The sequence below is a fragment of the Hipposideros armiger genome, unplaced genomic scaffold, assembly GCF_001890085.2.
Source record: "Hipposideros armiger isolate ML-2016 unplaced genomic scaffold, ASM189008v1 scaffold_249, whole genome shotgun sequence".
Classification (NCBI taxonomy): Eukaryota; Metazoa; Chordata; class Mammalia; order Chiroptera; family Hipposideridae; genus Hipposideros; species Hipposideros armiger.
In genome coordinates, this window is record NW_017731599.1 from 1,706,042 (window position 1) to 1,711,773 (window position 5,732).

Genomic DNA, 5,732 nt, shown 5'->3' on the forward strand with positions numbered 1-5,732 from the left:
GCTACCTCTTGGGAAAGGAAAAAGGTAGGGGAGGGGTGGAAACCAAGTTGTACAATTTAGCCAACACGTGCCACAGATTAATAGGTAAACTGCCGGGGTGGGGCTTTAGGGAATAGAGCATGCAATTCTAATACTTTTGAGGAAGATAAGAGGATGGGAATCAATTCTGCAACTTTGCTTCTTAGATTCCGTTCAGAAAGATAAGAGGAAAACTACAATTAGAATCAGAAAGGTAAACCTAAATTAAGTCTGTGGTATAGGGAAGGAAATAGAATCGCTGTTTGTTCAGTACTGACGTAATTTCATAGCTTTAGCACATTCAATCTAAAGACAAGACAGTTAGGTGGGTTTCAGTGTCCCTGTTTTGTAGACGAACAAGCAGGATGAATAAACCTGGTTTAGTTCATATAACTAGTGTTCTATTCAAGGCTTTTCCTGTTTCCAGAAATGAACGTACTTAAACTTATTCAAGTGATACAGGCATCTCACATTAGAGCCCTTCCTCACGGCCAAGGCCGCTGTGTATGGCCACGCAGACCACTCCGCACCACGCCATGAAGGCTTTGCAGCAGTGGAGGCCTGGAAGCCAGGGCCCTGATGCAACTTGAAATGGGAGTCTTGTAGAAACCTGGGCAGTGCTATGATTGGAAGGCAGTGCACGGTTATCTCTGCTCTTCTCTGTCATTATTATAATGCTGTTGTTACTACTGCAGCTGCTATTAGTCTTTGGTTAGCATTTCCATCAATTCAGCCCGCTCATGGACAACGATGTGCACCCTGCCCCCTGCCGGCGTCAACAGGGGTTTTCACATCCCGGCTCTTCATTAGAGTTTCGATCAGACCATTTCATCTCTGGTTCACGTGTTTTATGCCAGCCTGTGCCTTATGCTTTTCGTCATTCAAAGAAGGTGCACCTCCGCCTTCCAGGTCTAGTTTTTATTATAAGTCCGATTAGCTGAGGCCTGGGGTTGAGAGGGGTGGGGAGTGGCGCATGACACAAAAGAAAATGTGGCTGGGCATTCACTAGAAATAGTTCCAGATATTTTTACTAAGTAATGACTGATACATACATATTAATGGAAGTTAAAATGATTTAAAATTATTTCTAATGAAGGTACATTTTATATTTTTCATAAGTAGGATATCAAGTTTTATATGCATTATGTCCAAAATGACAAATATGAAAGTTTATAAAAAATAGATCACAGGGCTTTCTGTGAAATTTAACACTGATTATCCATGTAAGAATCTATAAAGGTCACCTAATTTTTTTTTTTTTGTATTTTTAAGAGGCCAAATATTTATAATAATAAGACAATTATAATCATATTGGGGGCCAACAATTATGTGTATTTTATATATTTAATGTTATCTATATTATTGCATTTTACATTATATTACTGTTATATTTTATATTTTTTCTGTTTTGACAATATCTTTTCTATATTTTTATGACATTAAATATGGTGCTCATACCAATGCTTAAATTTTATTTATATAATATTAAATATGAGCAAACATACACATGTCTGGTATTAAAGACGATTTGCAACTTTTGAACTAATATAAATTAACCAAGCCACCACTTTTCAATATTTACAGCATTTAATAAAAATGTGCATACTTATTTAATATGATTAAATTGCTTTAAATTTACACACTAATAACAATTCTCATCAAAAGCAAAACTTTCTAAAGTGATTTCTTGTTATGTTGTTTATTCTCGGAAGAAAAAAATGCATTATGACCATGCCAAGAAACAGCCAAAAGGATCTGTGCCTTTTCAGCCTCCAGCTCTGACTTGAGTCCTGTTTGACCTTTCCCTCCCAAGTGCAGGTTCACCATCCCGGGCTCCCAGGAAAGAGTGAAATGAAGCCTGGATGTCCGTTCATCATCATTGCCACCATCATGGCCAGTTATAGAATATGCAGAATCATAGGGCCTGAGAAATTCTTTCTTTGTGTGATAAACTTATATGCTTATTGTCTTAGGATACATCATCAAGAAGCAGATACCAAGACGGAAATAAACATGCAAAGATTTTAGGGGAAAGACCCGTGTGAAACAAAATGGGGAGGGAGTTGGAAAGGCTCAGACAACCATCAGATCACAGTGGAATTTTGTCTCTTGGTGCAGAAGAAAGCTAAAGAAATTTGGATGCAAGCATTCTAGATTGCTGTGCATCCTAAAAGAGATTTGGCAAGGTCACCAGGGTATCCATCAAACAAAATAAGCTGTCAGGTGAGTTCTGTTTTTCCTGGAAATGGACGCCCCTTTCTCTATTTAATGCAAAAAAGACTTTTATAAAAATATACCATATGGTCTACCTCATGGCATGAAAGAATTAGTCTATCCTTCTAATATCTAGCTCCAGACAAAGTATTACTGTAAAATGCTACAAGAAGTTTTTCTCCAGGAAGCTGTAAGAAAAAAGATTATCACGTGACTTCATTTCCATATTGCTGCTATGGAAAACTAGCAGCTCCCCCAACCCTCCTTTCTTTTTTTTTCTTCTAGCATGGGTAGAAAAAAAAAATCAAACAATCTGTTAATGAGCATTTGGTGAAGTGTAATGAATACAGTCTAATTCACTAATTGAGGCTCATTCCACAACTCGCCACTAATAAGCATCTTAATGTGCTTAACTGCAAGTGTCCAAAATAGTTATTGAGATGTGTGGAAATTTCCCGTTCTGTATGTGAAAATTTTGATAATGTTGCAGTTTGATTAATTGAGAGAAAACGTTTCATGTTTCACTAGCAAAGAAGAAAACATAAAAGCAGGAATATTATACAATTACATCTTCTAAAATGAACTAAATGGCAAGTAACATTAGCCAAATAAATAAAGTATTTTTTGAAATAACTTTTTATTGCAATCGGACATCCACTTCAGTTTTTATGCAATGCCTAGCAAAACTGACATTGAGACATTTTATAATTAACTTGTTTAAGGAATACAGCAAATATGTTAGTCAATATTTGATCAATTATAGGAAGTAAGAAAGCCAATTTCACCCTTTCTCGCTTTGACAGAATTTACTTTTTTCACTTGAAACATTCATTGAAGTTGAAATTGGCTTCAGTTATTCATTATACTAAAACCCTTTCGTGTCTCTGTGTCTGTCTCTTTCTTTCCCAACCACTGTGCTTCCTTCTTTACAGGTCTCATTCTCCTGAAAATAAGGATAATTTCTTAAAACGTTGATAATTTCTTAAAATCTTGAAGGACATGCTTTGATCCTTCCAGCTTTGGCATGAAAAGGTAGTATTTTTACTGTGGTTCCAGAAAGAGTCCTAGGGTTAATTTTAATGAACTCTGTTTAGCTAAGATTGAGTGATTCCCTAACTAATCATTTTGAACAAGGGAATACAATGCCCTGATTGTACTGGCCTAAGTTGCATGTTCACCTCTGCAGCTGGGTGTAGATTCATGACTCAAGCTACAAGACTGGGGGTGGGGAGCTCCCTCGAGTGGGCATGGCTACTGGCCAGGCATAAGTAAGGGACATAGCCAACAGACAGGAAATTGGAGCTTAACACATTCCACGTAGACCAATTCCACTTAGATAATCATCACATTCTCTTTTTAAAGCACAGGCAAAATTTGAGGGAGGCTAGATGTTGAGTCATATGGTATGGCTAAAATTTATCCTTGGAGCATTCGTAATTTTCTTGTTCTCACCTGGCTGTGCCACTTTGAGAAATGAACTGTACAGGTTCCCCTAAATTATTTGCTATGGCTTTCCTCAACCAAAAAACAAACAAACAAAAAAACATGCAAGTACTATTCTCTTTCCAACATATCTATAAAATATATTGTAAAGCTCCAAGGAAAAATAGGTATATTTATGTTTATCATAAATGTTTCCACACAATGGTGAGATTCTCATCACAGTAAAGGCAGAGGCATTTTTTGTATTCATTTTGCTCCCTTTATATTTTTCTAGAACAACTCAGTCCCTGGCAAGAACTAAAGAAGCCTGTTTCTAGTTTATTTCCTGTTCTATCTGCCCCAGGATTTGTTCCTCAACTCTCAACCAAGCTCTCACTCATGAGCGACAGGAGAGAAGTCAGTGTGCAACATTTATGGAAGAGTATCGAATGAGCAACAAGAAACTGAACGTGTTTCTATGTAACAGTGCTGAGAAAAACAAGTTACTTAATGCCTCTGGCCTCATTTTATCATATCTGCAATATAAAGGTTTTTATACCAAAGTTCTTTCTCATCATATTGGCTGTAACATTTTTCTTCCCATGTCACAGGGGTGCCATGGCATATGTCTTTATTTAAATTTATTATTTCTTAAAGTATTGTCTCCCTCTTTCCCTGCTCCTTCTTGATATCAAATTTGAAAACTTATTCCCCATTCCTTCCAGAAATGGGGGCTGAAACCTGATTTTAAGAATCAAATTGACATGGCAATGCTTGTTACGGTAATGAAGAGAAGAATTCTGAAATATGGGTCCAGCCCAAAAGACATTTTAAGTCAAACATTACAGACATTTTGATGCATACACATAAGATGAGCGTAACTGTTTTTCAGGGGATAAGGTAAAGCTTACAATATTAGGATAAAAACATTTCTCCTCTGGGCCAGTGATATTTTGAAAGGAAAATCATTATCAAACTGGCAAAGCAATGAAGAAGTATCCATCATCATTCGACATCCTTATTGTGGGGAAGTTCTGAACATCCTTCTGACAATTATCAGGCTGTCTCAGTAAACACTGCTTAAATTTCAATAGAGGCCAAAGCCCATTTGCCTTTGGACATGTGTACCCGAAACTATTTAAAGAGGTGGGCGATACCAACCCCTACTGGGCACGTGATGGACATTGGTCAGGCCCTGATGAGGACTACTGGGCCACAAGAGTATCGACAACAAAGACCTACCAAGACAAAGAATAAGGCTCATCTCTTGATGTTTGCCTCTCAAAAATGATAACTAGAAGCAAAATTGATAGGACAAAAAAATAATAATAATAATAAAGAAGCATGACACTTAAATAGCAGGCTTATGGATTTCATGTGAAATAGCTGTATGCACTGCTGAAAGCTTCGGTAGGATTAAGGCAATTTAATTAATGCTATTCAAAAACAGAATTTCCAGACCCATATGACTTCCTTTAATGAAATCCTCTCCTCAAATATGTGGTTTATTCACAGGTGGAAGGATGAGAAAAAGACACGAGAGTTCTTCAAGACAGTCTTAAAGATTGCAAATCCCTGGAAATATATTCCAATCAACACAACTTTATTGCAAAGTGTTTTTGAATGTTGGATGATTAATAGAATGTCTTTGACATTACAGTTCTGCATGGAGATGAAGGCTGAGGTTAATCTAACTCTCTGCAATAGCAAACATGTAATGAGATTATAGTCTCAGGTTTCCCTACTGTTCTAGCTAAACTTTACTTGTTTGACAGTAAAACTCAAAGTATTAATATGATCTGTACTTAAATCTCGTAAGCCACTATACAGTAATAATGCATTGATACTTCAATTGTAGGGCAGGGACTATTAATTTCAAAATAAACCCAAACAAACCACGCAACAACAACAAAAAAACATGTTAAAGTGTTTTGATTCCCAACTAAACTAAAGGACAATGGAGAAAATTATATTGGAATTATGGCTTCACTTTAAGTTTGTAGTGTGAGGAAAATCGCAGCTTCTCTGATAGAAGTTGTCAATTGTTAGTAACAGAGTTTATCTTCACCCCCCCCCCC